The sequence below is a fragment of the Haliotis cracherodii genome, unplaced genomic scaffold (assembly GCF_022045235.1).
Source record: "Haliotis cracherodii isolate W230 unplaced genomic scaffold, xgHalCrac1.p SCAF_8, whole genome shotgun sequence".
In the NCBI taxonomy this organism is placed as follows: domain Eukaryota; kingdom Metazoa; phylum Mollusca; class Gastropoda; order Lepetellida; family Haliotidae; genus Haliotis; species Haliotis cracherodii.
Genome location: NW_027266341.1, coordinates 29516880 through 29535341, shown reverse-complemented (window position 1 = coordinate 29535341; position 18462 = coordinate 29516880).

Below are 18462 nucleotides of genomic sequence, written 5' to 3'. Positions count from 1 at the left end.
TTCTCCACCGTGATATTGCTTGAATATTGAATAAAGCGGCGTAAAACCATACTCACTCACCCACCCATCGCTTTTGAGAAGGGGAGATTATCAGGAAAAGTTTGTAAAGACATTCTAAATTGTCCTTCTTGCAATGATAGACCAATAACGCCGTTATTTGGCTACAATTATGTCACATCAATATGTTATATATCTCCCCCCGCCGCCATGTTTCAGAAAATAATTCGAAAATCATCGAGCGCATGACTATTTCCGATTTCGGCTTCAAAACTTCGACTTCGATATGTACGATGCTGTATGTGCTGCCGATTTCAGCAAGGAGTCATAATAAAATTACAAATAGTTTGATTATTTTACATAATCTGCATTATGCTGCTATTAAATTGTTTTGTTACTATGTAAATAAGTTCAGATTATAAATAAACTTATCAAAGTTTTGATACTTAGAAAGCTGGAGGCAGAAAAGTTTCAAGAGGACAACTCGAGGCATTGATTGCCAAGAATATATTTTGTGGCACTTCTCTGGCACGAAGACACCTTGGAGGCAGAAGAGTTCTATGAAGACATTTCGAGGCATTGATTCTCAAAAATATTTTGAGTGGCACTTCACAGTCACGAGGACAACCTGGAGACTGAAGAATTCTAAGAGGACATTTAGAAGCATTGAGTATACCAAGTGACACCAAAAGGCATTTCGAGGCAATGATTGCTAAGAATATGTTCCAATGACACTTCACTGTCACGAAGACACCCTAGAGGCAGAAGAGTTCTGAGAGGACATTTCAAGGCATTGATTGCTTAGAATATATTCAATGACATTTCACTATCACGAAGACACCCTAGAGGCAGAAGAGTTCCATTAGGACTGTAACGAAGACATCCTGAAAGCAGATTTCTAAGAGAACATTTCGAGGCATTGACTGCTGAGAAGATATTCAGTGACACCTCACTGGGAGGAAGAATGCCCAGAAGAGATCTTAGAGGACATTTCGAAGTAATCATTGCAAAGAATGTATTAAGTGGCATTTCTCTGTCACGAAGACACCCTGGGGGTTGAAGAGTTCCAATAGGGCTGTCACGAAGACACCCTGAAGATGATTTCTCAAATATCATTTCGAGGCATTGACTGCTGAGATGATATTCAGTGACACGTGGCACCTCACTGGCACTAATACACCCAGGATGAGATCTAAGAGGACATTTCGAGACATTGATTGCTAAAAAGATATTCAGTGACACTTTACTGTCACGAAGACACCCTGGAGGCAGAAGAATGCCATGAAGGCATCCCGGGGCATTGATTGCCATGAATATAGTGACACTAATATAGTGAATATAGTGATATAAATGACAGTTCTCTGTCATGAAGGGACAGCAAAAGAAATCTTATAGGACATTTTGAGGAATTGGTTGCTAAGAATATATTCAATGACTCTTCTCTGTCACGAAGACGCCCTGGAAGCAGAAACGTTTCAAGAGGACATGTCGAGGCGTTGATTGCTGAAAAGATATTCACAGACACTTCACTGGAGGCAGGACAGGGCCAATAAGTCATCTATGAGTTATGATTGCCAAAAGGATTTTCAGTGAAAATTGCTCATGAAGCAATTATTTCCTAGAAGATATTCGGTGACAATTCACTGTAAAGAAGACATCCTAGAACTCTTGAACAAATGATTGCTAAGAAGATATTCACTGGCACTTCACTGTCACGTCGACACCATTGAGGCTGAAAGGTGCATTGATTTCTTCTGGAAACATTGATGTCCAAGAGGATAGTCTGTAACAAATCACAGAACAGACACATACGAGTTGCAAGGAGACGTATGGAGGCAATGTTTGCCAAGAAGCTGTTCAGTGGCAATTGACTGTCACGAAGAAACACTGGAAGCATTAGAGTGCCAACAAGACTTCTGGGTGCAGAAAATGACAAGAAGACCTGTAGGAATATGTCTGCCAATAAGACATCCTTGAGAAAAACGGTATCACCGGGAGACTCTCCACGACCAGGTTTCCCAACTCCAATGGTTACTGGTACCCAAATAAGACCTCTGGAGACCTCGATCTAAGGGTCGGGTATGCTTCTGGCACGTTAGGTTCAGAGATTTAACACTGCACTAACCTGCACTAACCTGCACTAACCTGCACTAACCCGCACTAACAATCTGCACATAGGCGCGTCACTTTATAGAAAGACACTTCCAAATTCTTTAGATTTAGGTTAAAAATCTGGGATTGTTTGGTTGTCAGAGGCAGTGTCAGCCTCTTTGTTTCCGCCTGAAGCATGCCTGACCACTGGATAACGACGGTCACACACTGGAGGCAAAAGGGGGTCAAGAAGACTTATGAATGCAGTTATGCTGCTAATAAGATATTCAGTGGAAATTGACTGTCACGAAGGCACTATGAAAGCAGAAGAGATCAAAGTGCACATTTCGAGGCATTGATTGGCAAGAATGATTAAGTTGTACTTCTATGGCACGAAGACACCCTGGGGGGAAAACAGTGACATGACGCATCTTGAGGCAATGCATGCCAAGAAGATATTCAGTGACACATCACAGTCACAAAGACACCCTGGAGGCAGAAGAATTCCACTAGGATTGTCACGAAGATATCCTGAAGGCAGAAGATTTCTTCGAGAACATTTAGAGGCATTGATTGCCAAGAATATTTCAAGTGACAATTCACCGTCACAAAGACACCCTGGAGGCGGAAGAAATGAAAGTGCACATTTTAAGTCATTGATTGAGAGGACTGTATTAAGTGGCACTTCTCTGTCACGAAGACACGCTTGAGGCAGTAGATTTCTGAGAGGACATTTGGAGTCATTGATTGCTAAGAAGATATTCAGTGACACTTTACTGTCACGAAGACACCCTGGAGGCAGAAGAATGCTAGGGACACTAATATAGTGAATATAGTGAATATAGTGATATAAGTGACAGTTCTCTGTCATGAAGGGACAGCAGAAGAGATCTAATAGGACATTTCGAGGTATTGGTTGCTGAGAATAGTTCAAGACTATATGCAAAATTGTTCACAAATGTTTCAACACTATTAAAAGATATATGATTTTCCCACGAGTTTGCAAATTAAAAGCCATCAGACAATAAGCCTGGCACAAATTGAAACATTTAATTTTGAGAGCAACACTGAGACAGGCAAAACAGTCCATGCATCGGATGTCCTATGATTGATTCCCTTGATCCATTAAAAATATGATGACAGCAACAAAATGACAATAGAATTCTGGTTTAGGTGACCTTTATTTATTTGTTAAATGACAAGTCAGAGCTTGGGTTGAGTGTTTGAGGAGCCTTTTCAGTCCTCAAATGAAGAATCAGACGAACTTATCACGGGGATGATCTTCAAACTTATCCATGATCACTCCTTTTGCCTTGGTAACTGATTAAAACAATGACACAAGTATTATAAAATTACAGGGTAAGGGACATATTTTGACATAAAAAATGTTGCCTTCCCCCAAATAATAATTTGATGTCTGAAAAAAATCTCAGCAGTGCTACCTCCACCCGTCTAATCATTAAACTGTTAAAAACTACTAAAACTGGGAAGGTGGCATGGACAATTAGACCATGATGCTCTTGGATCATACATTGGCAGAAAAGCTTTTAACACTAAAATGAACAAGGGTACCCTCGACTCATCCTTTTTGCAAAGTTCAAAACATGAAACAAATAATATTTGTTCCGAAAATACACATATCAAAATCAACATTTGCACTGCACCTCTCCTATTTGTATAGAAAGTGTTTCTCCCATTTGGAAAGAATCCATGCAGCAGTTCTCAAGTAAAAGGTAGCACAAACATAGAATAATTAAAAAAACATTCTCAGTTCAAAACATGCATGAATTTCATATTGTTTCATAAAATAAACATATCCATCTCTCCAACTGATATCTCAAGGTAAAGGTCGCACAATGTTGAATTGAAAAAAACATTCAAAGTCCAAAACATGTACAAAATCATATTGTTTCATAAAATATACATATCAAAACCAACATTTGCAATGCACCACTCCCATTTGAAAAGAAACGAATTTGGAAAGAATCTATGTATGAATTAAAAAACGCATTCTTAGTTCAAAACAAGTAAAACATCATATTGTTTCATAAAATATACATATGAAAATCAACCTTTCCACTGCACTCACACAACAAAAATGTCTTTGGAAGAACGGACAGACGAATATCCTTGGTATGGCTTTATCAACCCGCCCTTTAGATTGGGGGTATCATTAAATAAGAAACATTTATTTTTTTTTTATTAAAGATGTTTGTATATATTATTGCAGGGCACATCACACATTAACACTTAATCACATCACATATCGCATAAAAAACATTACATGACACAGATCACAGGATACATGACACATACGGCACATGGCACATCATAAATGTATATCTAATCACATATCACGAAAAAACGTTATATGACACAGATCACTGGATACGTGACATATAAGGTACATGGCACATCACACATATAAAATCAATCATATCACATATCACAAACAAAAACATTACATGATACAGATCACTGGATACATGACACACATGGTACATTGCACATCACACATATAACATTAATCACATTGCATATAAAAAAAGAAACGATTCCATGACACAGATCACTGGATACATGACACATATGTCACATGTCACATCACGGATATACAAATACATGTAATCACATCCTATATCACCAAACAAAAACATTCCATGACACATATCACAGGATACATGACTCATATGTCACATGGCACATCACGGATATACAAATAATCACATCACATATCACCAAAAGAAAACATTACATGACACAGATCACAGGATACATGACTCATATGTCACATGGCACATCACGGATATACAAATACATGTAATCACATCACATATCACCAAACAAAAACATTCCATGACACAGATCACTGGATACATGACACATATAGTACATCACACATCACACATATAAAATTAATCACATTGCATATAAAAAACAAACAAACAAATAACATTCCATGACACATATCACAGCATACATGACTCATATGTCACATGACACATCACGGACATACAAATAATCACATCACATATCACCAAAAGAAAACATTACATGCCACAGATCACAGGATACATGACACATATGGTACATGGCACATCACACATCACAAATATTCAATTCATCACATCATATATCACAAAAACTATTACACGACACAGATCACAGGGTACATGACACATCCCAGAAAGAACTCAGACGTTTTGCCGTCCGTCAAAACAACGTTGACCCGACGTTGATAGACAGCGTTGGCCCAACGTTAGATTACGCATGTTTTATTCCTCAGTACCTCCCAGGCAGCTTGAAATGTTTGTACCAATCTAGTTAAAAAATATCAGGTAATGAGCAGTAAATTCTGCAAGCTGAATTCACTCTGAACTCTATACGAGGAAGAGCATGTTAATGAAATGCGCTGTCTTCTGGCAGGGTACCTCGGCATACATAGTTTCCAAAATGGCCAAGACAAAATTCAAAATGTTTTTAATTACATGCGCAATTTCGAGATACAATATTTACTTTCCAAAAGAACGTTCAAGTCTATGTGCAAAATTGTTCACAAATGTTTCAACACTGTTAATAGACATATGATTTTCCCACGAGTTTGCAAATTAAAAACCATCAGACAATAAGCCTGGCACAAATTGAAACATTTAATTTTCCTTGGCCATACCCAATACATTCAGCATTGAGAGCAACACTCAGACGGGCAAAACAGTCCATGCATCGGATGTCCTATGATTGATTGCCTTGATCCATTAAAAATATGATGACAGCAACAAAATGACAATCGAATTTCGGTATAGGTGACCTTTATTTATTTGTTAAATGACAAGTCAGAACTTGGGCTGAGTGGTTGAGGAGCCTTTTAAGTCCTCAAATGAAGAATCAGACGAACTTATCACAGGGATGATCTTCAACCTTATCCATGGTCACTGCTTTTGCCTTGGTAACTGATTAAAACAATGACACAAAGATTTTAAAATTACAGGGTAAGGGACATATTTTGACATAGAGATGTTGCCTTCCCCATTTGTTTTCAAGTTATAGGTCACACAAATGTTGAAGAAAATAATTCCAAGTTCAAAACATGAAACAAATAATATTTGTTTCGAAAATACACATATCAAAATCAAGCTTTGCACTGCACCTCTTCTATTAGTATCGAAAGAATTTCTCACATTTGGAAAGAATCCATGCAGCAGTTCTCAAGTAAAAGGTAGCACAAATATAAAATTATAAACAACATTCTCAGTATCAAAATCAACCTTTGCACTACATCTCTCTAATTAATATCTCAATTTAAAGGTTGCACAATGTCGAATTAAAAAAAGCAAAAAAAACATTGAAAGTTGGAAACATGTACCAAATCATATTGTTTCATAAAATACACATATCAAAATCAACCTTTGCACTGCACCTCTCCTATTTGTCTAAAAAGTGTTCCTTCAATTTCGAAAGAATCCATGTAGTAGTTTTCAAGTTAAAGATCGCACAATGTTGAATTTAAAAAAAACATTCTCAGTTCTAAACATGTAAAAAATCATATTGTTTCATAAAATGTACATATCAAAATCAACATTTTCACTGCACCACACCTATTTGTATAAAAAGGGTTCCTTCAATTTCGAAAGTATCCATGAAATAGGTCTTAAGTTAAAGGTCGCACAATGTTAAATTAAAAAAATCATGCTAAGTTTAAAACATGCACACATTTCATATTGTTTCATAAAATACATATATCAAAATCATCATTTGCACTGCACCTCTTCTATTAGTATAGAAAATGTTTCTTACATTTGGAAAGATTGTATGTAGCAGTTCTTAAGTAAAAGGTAACACAAACATAGAATAAAAAAACAGCAAAACATGGACAAATTTCATATTGTTTCATAAAATAAACGTATCAAAATGAACCATTGCACTACATCTCTACAATTAATATCTAAAGTTAAAGGTCGCATAATGTTGAATTAAAAAACACATTCTAAGTTCAAAACATGTATCAAATCATATTGTTCCTTAAAATACACATCAAAATCAACCTTTGCAGTGCACCTCTCCTATTTGTATAGAAAGTGTTCCTCAAATTTGGAAAGAATCCATGTAGTAGTTCTTAACTTAAAGATCGCACAATGTTGAATTAATAAACACATTCTAAGTTCAAAACAAGTAAAAAATCATATTGTTTCATAAAATACACATATCAAAATCTAACTTTGCAGTGCACTCACACAAAAGAAATGTCTTCGGAAGGACGGACAGACGGATATCCTTGGTATGGCTTTATCAACCTGCATCAGAAGCATCTAATTTTTAATTATTAAAGATGTTTGTATATATGTTTGCAGGGCACATCACACATTAACACTTAATCACATCACATATCGCAAAAAACATTACATGACACAGATCAAAGGGTACATGACACATATGGCACATGGCACATCACAAATACACAAATCACATATCGCAAAATAAATTACATGACACAGATCACAGGATGCATGACACATATGGCACATGGCACATCACACATATAAAATTAATCACAATGCATATAAAAAAAGACATTCCATGACACATAGTACAGGATACATGACACATATGACACATATGACACATATGACACATGGCACATCATGCATATACAAATAATCACATCACATATCACAAAAAAAACATTACATGACACAGATCACTGGATACAAGACACATATGTCACAGGGCACATCACGCATATACAAATAATCACATCACATATCACCAAAAAATCATTACATGGCACAGGATACATGACACATATTAATCAATTAATTAATCACATCAAAATCACAAACAATATTACACGACACAGATCACAGGGTAGATGATACATCCCAGAAAGAAGTCAGACGTTGTGCCGTCCGCCAAAACAACGTTGGCTCAACATTTGAAAGACAACGTTGACCCAACGTTAGATTACGCCTATTTTATTCCCCAATACCTCCCAGGCAGCTTTAAATATTTGTACCAGCAGTAAATTCTGCATTCTGAATTCACTCTGAACTCTATCCATGAAAGAACATGTCAATGAAATGCGCTGTACCTCGGCATATAGAGTTTCAAATACGGCTAAGACAAAATTCAAGATGTTTTTTCTTACCTGCACAATTTTGTGATATAATATTTACTTTCCAAAACAATTTTCAAGACTATATGCAAATTGTTCAGAACTCGGGCTGAGTGGTTGAGGAGCCTTTTCAGTCCTCAAATGAAGAATCAGGGACATACTTTTGACATATAAATAGTTGCAGTCTCAGCAGTGCTACCCCCGGTCCAAGTCATTAAACTGTTACAAACTGCTAAAACGGGGAAGGTGGCATAGACTGTAATACCATGATGCTCTTGGATCATACATTGACAGAAAAGCTTTAAGCACTAAAATGAACAAGGGTAACCTCAACCCATTCATATCGCAAAGTTAAAAACATTCTATGTTCAAAACATGTACAAAATCATATTGTTTCACAAAATACACACATCAAAATCAACCTTTGCACCACACCACTCCTATTTGTATGGAAAGTGTTCCTCAAATTTGAAAAGAATCCACGAAGTAGTTCTTAAGTTAAAGGTCGCACAATGTTAAATTAAAAAAAGAAAAAAACATTCTCAGTTCAAAACATGTAAAAATATCATATTGTTTCATAAAATACACATATCAAAATCAACATTTGCACTGCACCTCTTCTATTTGTATGGAAAGTGTTTCTCCAATTTGGAAAGAATCCATGCAGCAGTTCTCAAGTAAAAGGTAGCACAAACATAAAATTAAAAAGAAAACATTCTAAGTTCAAAACATGCAAAATTTCATATTGTTTCATAAAATACATATATCAAAATCAACCTTTGCACTGCGTCTCTCCAATTAATATAAAAAAGTGTTCCTTAGATTTGAAGAGAACCCATATAGTAGTTCTCGCGTTAAAGGTCGCACAATGTTGAATTAAAAAAACACACATTCAAAACTTATATAAATATATATATTATGAATTATAAAAATAATATTGTTTCATAAAATACACATATCAAAATCAACATTTGGACTGCACCTTTTTATTAGAATAGAATGTGTTTCTTACATTTGGAAAAATCCATGTTGCAGCTATCAAGTAAAAGGTAGCACAAACATGGAATAAAAAAAATATTCTTGTTTTAAAATGTGAAAAGGAAACCTACAGGCGATACATCTCCTTTTTACTATCCCATCGCTCCACGAAATCCGGTTGAAATGTAATGATTTTGGACCAATAATTTTTGTTGATTGTATACCCAGAATTAGTTTGCATTAGTTTCAAAGATATACGTAAATATTAGTATTATACTTGTTAATTTACAACATTTTCCTATCAAAACACTACAATTAACTAAGGTTTAATCAATTTCACTGTCCTATCAGAACCAAACACTCAGTTTCAGTTTTGCCAATTGGAATGCCCTCACTCAAGGATCACAGTCAGTCATAATCATAGAGTCATATCATGAAACTGATAATGTGTTTTTTACATGTTCTGCTCATTTACTATTGTTTGTAATATACATGTAAAAAGAAATATGATTATATAGATCGATTGTTATATATTCATAGGTACAAAATCAAGTAGCATTTTGGGTAGAAAATATTTGTACGGTACATCACAAACATCACGTGTATCTAGTTTCATCCGTTCTGAGAGGGGCTGCCGAAGACCCGGGTTAGATTCCCGACTTTGGTACAATGTGTGAAGCCAATTTCTGGTGTTCTCCACCGTGATATTGCTTGAATATTGAATAAAGCGGCGTAAAACTATACTCACTCACCAACCCATCCGTTCTGAGATTATGCTGCATTATGCTGCTATTAAATCGTTTTGTTACTATGTAAATAAGTTCAGATTATAAATAAACTTATTAAAGTTTTGATACTTAGAAAGCTGGAGGCAGACAAGTTTCAAGAGGACAACTCGAGGCATTGATTGCCAAGAATATACTTTGTGGCACTTCTCTGGCACGAAGACACCCTGGAGGCAGAAGAGTTCTATGAAGACATCTCGAGGCATTGATTCTCAAAAATATTTTGAGTGTCACTTCACAGTCACGAAGACAACCTGGAGACTGAAGAATTCTAAAAGGACATTTAGAAGCATTGATTGCCAAGAGTATACAAAGTGACACTTCTCAGAAGATTTCTTAGAGAACATTTCGAGGCATTGACTTATAAAAAGATATTCAGTGACACATCACTGTCACGCAGACACCCTGGAAGCAGAAACGTTTCTAGAGAACATTTCGAGGCAATGATTGCTAAGAATATGTTCCAATGACACTTCACTGTCCCGTAGACGCCCTAGAGCATAAGATTTCTGAGAGGACATTTAGAGGCAATGATTACAAAGAATATATTCAATGATACTTCACTGCCACGACGACACCCTAGATGCAGAAGAGTTCCATTAGGACTGTAACGAAGACATCCTGGAGGCAGATTTCTAAGAGAACATTTCGAGGCATTGACTGCTGTGAAGATATTCAGTGACACCTCACTGGAAGGAAGAATGCCCAGTAGAGATCTAAGAGGACATTTCGAAGCAATGATTGCAAAGAATGTATTAAGTGGCACTTCTCTGTCACGAAGACACCCTGGGGGTTGAAGAGTTCCAATAGGACTGTCACGAAGACATTATGAAGGCAGACGATTTCTCAGATAACATTTCGAGGCATTGACTGCTGAGATGATATTCAGTGACACGTGGCACCTCACTGGCACGAATACACCCCAGAAGATATCTAAGAGGACATTTCGAGGCATTGATTGCTAAAAAGATATTCAGTGACTCGTCACTGTCACGAAGACACTCTGGAGGCAGAAAGGTTCCAAGAGGACATTTCGAGGCATTGGTTGCTAAGAAGATATTCATTGACACTTCACTGTTACGATGACATCCTGGAGGCAGAAGTTTTCTGATAGGACATTTCGATGCATTGATTGCTAAAAAGATATTCAATGACACTTCAATGTCAGGAAGACAAGGGAGAGGCAGAAGTAATAAAACTGCACATCTCGAGGTATTGATTGCTAAGAATGTATCAAGTGGCACTTTTCTGACACGAATACACCCTGGGAGCATAAGATTTCTAAGAGGACATTTCGAGGCAATGATTACAAAGAATATATTCAATGATACTTCACTGTCACGAAGTCACTCTGGATGCACAAGGGATCCAGGAAGACATCTCGAGGCATTGAGTGACAAGAATATACCAAGTGACACTTCTCTGTCACGAAGTCACTGTAGAAGAGATCTAATGGGACATTTCGAGGCAATGATTGCTAAGAATATATTCAATGATACTTCACTGTCACAAAAGACCCGTGAAGAGTCCGGGGTAGAATAGGTCTTCTGCAACCCATGCTTGCCGTAAAAGGTGACTCTGCTTGTCGTAAAAGGCGACTAACCGGATCGGGTGGTCAGGATCGCTGACTTGGTTGATGCATGTCATCGATCCCAATTTCGTGTATCGATGCTCTTGATACTAATCACTGGTTTGTCAGGTCCAGACTCGATTATTTACAGACCGCCGTCGTATATCTGGAATATTGCTGAGTGCTGCAACAACAAACCAACCAACCACTGTCACAAAGACACCCTTGGGGCAGAAGAATTCCATTAGGACGGTCACAAAAAAGACATCCTGGAGGTAGAATATTAGTAAGAGGACATTTCGAGGCATTGATTGCTAAGAAGATATTCAGTGACACTTTACTGTCACGAAGACACCCTAGAGGCAGAAGAATGCCTTGAGGACATCTCGGGGCATTGATTGCCATGAATATAGTGACACCAATATAGTGAATATAATGAGATAAGTGACACTTCTCTGTCATGAAGGGACGGCAGAAGAGATCTAATAGGACATTTCCAGGCATTGGTTGCTAAGAATATATTCAATGACACTTCACTGTCACGAAGAGACAGCAGAAGAGATCTAATAGGACATTTCGAGGCAATGATTGCTAAGAATATATTCAATGACACCTCACTGTCACGAACACACTTTTCAGGCAGTGGAGGACATGTTGAGGCATTGATTGCTAAGAAGATAGTCAGTGACATTTCACTGACATGAAGACACTCTGGAGGCACAAGAGATCCAAGAAGACATTTCGAGGCATTGATTGCCAAGCATATACCAAGTGACACTTCTCTGTCATGAAGACACCAAAGAAGAGATCTAATAGGCCATTTCGAAGCATTAATTGCTAAGAATATATTCAATGACACTTCACTGTCACGAAGACACACTGGAGGCAGAAGAGATCAAACTCCACATCTCGAGGCGTTGATTGCTAAGAAGAAATGCAGTGGTAATTCACTTTCACGAAGACAAACTGAAGGCAGAAGTGTGCTAAGAGGACATTTCGAGGCATTGATTGCTGAAAAGATATTCAGTGACACTTCACTGTCACGAAGACACCCTGGAGGTACGACAGGGCCAATAAGTCATCTATGAGTTAAGATTGCCAAAAGGATTTTCAGTAAGCTCATGAAGCAATTATTTCCTAGAAGATATTCGGTGACAATTCACTGAAAAGAAGACATAACTAGAACTCTTGAACAAATGATTGCTAAGAAGATATTCACTGGCACTTCACTGTCACGACGACAGCATTGAGGCTGAAAGGTGCATTGATTTCTTCTGGAAACATTGATGTCCAAGAGGATAGTCTGCAACAAATCACAGAACAGACACAGGCGAGTTGCAAGGAGACGTCTGGAGGCAATGTTTGCCAAGAAGCTGTTCAGTGGCAATTGGCTGTCACGAAGAAATGCTGGAAGCTTTAGAGTGCCAACAAGACTTCTGGGTGCAGAAAATAACAAGAAGACCTCTGTAGGAATATATCTGCCAATAAGACATCCTTGAGGGAAAAGGCATCACCAGGAGACTCTCCACGACCAGGTTTCCCAACTCCAATGGTTACTGGTACCCAAATAAGACCTCTGGAGACCTCGATCTAAGGGTCGGGTATGCTTCTAAGGCACGTTAGGTTCAAAGACTTAACACTGCACTAACCTGCACTAACCCGCACTAACAATCTGCACGTAGGCGCATCACTTTATAGAAAGACACTTCCAAATTCTTTAGATTTAGGTTAAAAATCTGGGATTGTTTGGTTGTCAGAGGCAGTGTCAGCCTCTTTGTAGCCGCCTGAAGCATGCCTGACCACTGGATAACGATGGTCACACACTGGAGGCAAAAGGGGGTCAAGAAGACTTATGAATGCAGTTATGCTGCTAATAAGATATTCAGTGAAAATTGACTGTCACGAAGGCACTATGGAGGCAGAAGAGATCAAAGTGCACATTTCGAGGCATTGATTGCCAAGAATGATTAAGTTGTACTTCTCTGGCACGAAGACACCCTGGGTGAAAAACAGTGACATAAAGAGAGGAGAGTTCCACTAGGATTGTCACGAAGACATCCTGAAGGAAAGAAGATTTCTTAGAGAACATTTCGAGGCATTGATTGCTAAGAATTATTCAATGACACTTCACTGTCACAAAGAAACCCTAGAGGCAGAAAAGTTCCATTAGGATTGTCACGAAGACATCCTGAAGGCAGAAGATTTCACAGTCACAAAGACACCCTGGAGGCAGAAAGTTTTAAAGAGGACATTTCTAGGCATTGATTGCCAAGAATATTTCAAGTGACATTTCACTGTCACGAAGACACACTGGGGGCGGAAGAAATGAAAGTGCACATTTCAAGTCATTTGATTGAGAAGACTGTATTAAGTGTCACTTCTCTGTCCCGAAGACACGCTTGAGGCAGTAGATTTCTGAGAGGACATTTCGAGTCATTGATTGCTAAGAAGATATTCATGAGCTCAGTGACACTTCACTGTTACGAAGACACCCTGGATGCACGAAAGTTCCAAGAAGACATCCCGAGGCATTGATTGTCCAAGAATATATCAAGTGACACGTCTTGAGGCATGAATGCCAAGAGGATATTTAGTGACACTTCACTGTCACTAAGACACCCTGGAGGCAGAAAGCCTTCAAGAGGACATTTCGATGCATCGATTGCTAAAAAGATATTCAGTGACTCTTCCCTGCCACGAAAACACTCTGGAGGCACAATTGTTCCAAGAAGACATCTCGAGGCATTGATTGCGAAGAAAATATCAAGTGACACTTCTCTGTCACCAAGACACCCTAAAAGAGATCTAAGAGGATCTAATTTGAGGCATCGGTTGCTAAAAATATATTTAAAGACACTTCACTGTCACAAAGACACCCTGGAGGCACGAAAGTGTCAAGAAGACATCCCGAGGCACTGATTGTCAAGAATATATCAAGTGACACTTTTCTGTCACAAAGACACCCTGGAGGCGGAAGAGCTCTAAAAGGACATTATGAGGCATTGATTGCTAAGAATACATTCAGTGACACTGCACTGTCACGAAGACACCTTGGATGCAGAAGAAATCCATGACAGCTCGAGGCACTAATTGCCAAGATTATATTGAGTGGCACTTCATTGTCACGAAGACAACCTTGACGCAGAAGAGTTCCATTAGGACATTTCGAGGCATAGATGGCTAGGAATACATTCAGTGACACTTCACTGTCACAAAGACACCCTGGAGGCAGAAGAATTCCATAGGACATTTCGAGGCATAGATTGCTATGAATACATTCAGTGACACTTCACTGTCACGAAAAGACCTTTGATGCAGAAGAGCTCCGTGACATCTCGAGGCATTGATTGCCAAGATTATATTGAGTGGCACTTCATTTTCACGAAGACACCCTTGAGACACAAGAGTTTGAAGAGGATATTTCGACTCATTGATTGCTATGAATACATTCAGTGACACTTCACTGTCATGAAAACACCTTGGATGCAGAAGAGTTCCATAACATCTCGAGGCATTGATTGCAAAGATTATATTGAGTGGCATTTCATTGTCACGAAGACAACCTTGAGAGAGAAGAGTTTGAAGAGGATATTTCTATTCATTCATTGCTCAGAATACATTCAGTGACACTTCACTGTCAGAAAGAGACCCTGGTGGCAGAAGAGCTCCATGACAACTCGACGCATTGATTACCAAGATTATATTGAGTGGCACTTCATTGTAACGAAGACACCCTTGAGACAGAAAAGTTTCAAGGGGATATTTTTATTCATTCATTGCTAAGGAATCGTTCAGTGCCACTTCACTGTCACAAAGACACCCTGGAGGCAGAAGAGTTCCATGAGGACATTTCGATGAATTGATTGCTAAGAATACATTCAGTGACACTTTACTGTCACGAAGACATCTTGGATGCAGAAGAGTTCCATGACATCTCGAGGCATTAATTGCCAAGATTATATTGGGTGGCACTTCATTGTCACGAAGACACCCTTGAAACAGAAGAGGATATTTCTATTCATTGATTGCTAAGGAGACGTTCCGTGACACTTCACTGTCAGGAAGACACCTTGGATGCAGAAGAGTTCCGTGACAACTCGGCGCATTGATTACAAAGATTATATTGAGTGGCACTTCATTGTCACGAAGACACCATTGAGACAGAAGAGTTTGAAGGGGATATGTCTATTCATTAAATGCTGAGGATACGTTCAGTGACACTTCACTGTCACAAAGACACCCTGGAGGCAGAAGAATTCCATGAGGACATTTCGAGGCATAGTTTGCTATCAATACATTCAATGACACTTCACGGACAAGAAGACACCTTGGATGCAGAAGAGTTCCATGACATCTAGACGCACTGATTATATTGAGTGCCACTTCACTGTCGCAAAGACACCCTTGAGAGAGAAAGGTTTGAAGAGGATATTTCGACTCACTGATTGCTCAGAATACATTCAGTGACACTTCACTGTCACGAAGACACCCTTGAGACAAAAGAGTTCCATGAGGACATTTCGATGAATTGATTGCTAAGAATACATTCAGTGACACTTCACTGTCACAAAGACACCCTGGAGGCAGAAGAGTTCCATGAGGACATTTCGATGAATTGATTGCTAAGAATACATTCAGTGACACTTTACTGTCACGAAGACACCATGGATGCAGAAGAATTCTATAACATCTCGAGGCATTAATTGCCAAGACTATATTGAGTGGCACTTCATTGTCACGAAGACACCCTTGAGACAGAAGAGTTTGAAGAGGATATTTCGACTAATTGATTACTCAGAATACTTTCAGTGACATTTCACTGTAACAAACACACCTAGAGGCAGAAGAATTCGATGATGACATTTCAAGGCATTGATTGCTGAGAATACATTCAGTGACACTTCAGTGTCGCGAAGACACCTTGGATGGAGAAGAGTTCTATTACACCTCGAGGCATTGATTGCCAAGATAATATTGAGTGGCACGTCATTGTCAGGAAGACAACCTTGAGAGACAAGAATTCGATGATGACATTTCGAGGCATTGATTGCTAAGAATACATTCAGTGACACTTCACTGTCACGAAAACACCTTGGATGCAGAAGAATTCTATGACATTTCGTGGCATTGATTGCCAAGATTATATTAAGTGGCACTTCATTGTCACGAAGACACCCTTGTGACAGAAGTGTTTGAAGAGGATATTTCGACTCATGGACTGCTCAGAAAACATTCACTGACACTTCACTGTCACGAATACACTTTGGATGCAGAAGAATTCTATGACATCTCGAGGCACTAATCGCCAAGATTATATTGAGTGGCAGTTCATTGTCACAAAGACACCCTTGAGGCAGAAGAGTGGCAATAAGTCCACTAGAGGCAATGATTGCCAAGATTATATTCATTGATAATTCTCAACGACAACTTGGAGGCAGAAGAGTGGCATTTATCATCAGGAGGTAACGACAGCCAAACATATATTCGGCGTCAAAACAATGTCATGAAGACGCCCTTCAGGCAGAAGAATTCCATGAGGACATCTCGAGACATTGATTGCCAAGAATATATTCTTTGATATTTCTCTGTCACACCTCGAGGGAACGACTGCCAAGAATACATTGAGTGGCACTTCACTGTCACGAAGACACCCTGGAGGGAGAAGAGTTCATTTCGAGGCATTGATTGCTAAGAATATATTCAATGGCACTTCTCTGAGCTTAAGACGGCCCTGAGGCAGAAGGGTTCTAAGAGGACATTTCGAGGCATTGATTGCTTAGAATATATTTAATGAAGGCAGAAGAGCGGAACAAAGCATCTTGAGGCAATGATTGCCCATAATATATTAAGTGCCAATCCACTTTCACTGGAGGCTTAAGAATTCCATGGGGACATCTCGAGGCATTGATCTCCTTTTCGAGGCATTGATTGCTAAGAAGATATTCAGTGACACTTCACTGTCATGGAGACACCTTGGATGCAGAAGAGTTCAATGACAACTCGACGCATTGATTACCAAGATTATATTGAGTGGCAGTTCATTGTCACAAAGACACCCTTGAGGCAGAAGAGTGGCAATAAGTCCACTAGAGGCAATGATTGCCAAGATTATATTCATTGACAATTCTCAACGACAACTTGGAGGCAGAAGAGTGGCATTTATCATCAGGAGGTAACGACAGCCAAACATATATTCAGCGTCAAAACAATGTCATGAAGACGCCCTTCAGGCAGAAGAATTCCATGAGGACATCTCGAGACATTGATTGCCAAGAATATATTCTTTGATATTTCTCTGTCACACCTCGAGGGAACGACTGCCAAGAATACATTGAGTGGCACTTCACTGTCACGAAGACACCCTGGAGGGAGAAGAGTTCATTTCGAGGCATTGATTGCTTAGAATATATTTAATGAAGGCAGAAGAGCGGAACAAAGCATCTTGAGGCAATGATTGCCCATAATATATTAAGTGCCAATCCACTTTCACTGGAGGCTTAAGAATTCCATGGGGACATCTCGAGGCATTGATCTCCTTTTCGAGGCATTGATTGCTAAGAAGATATTCAGTGACACTTCACTGTCATGGAGACACCTTGGATGCAGAAGAGTTCAATGACAACTCGACGCATTGATTACCAAGATTATATTGAGTGGCAGTTCATTGTCACAAAGACACCCTTGAGGCAGAAGAGTGGCAATAAGTCCACTAGAGGCAATGATTGCCAAGATTATATTCATTGATAATTCTCAACGACAACTTGGAGGCAGAAGAGTGGCATTTATCATCAGGAGGTAACGACAGCCAAACATATATTCAGCGTCAAAACAATGTCATGAAGACGCCCTTCAGGCAGAAGAATTCCATGAGGACATCTCGAGACATTGATTGCCAAGAATATATTCTTTGATATTTCTCTGTCACACCTCGA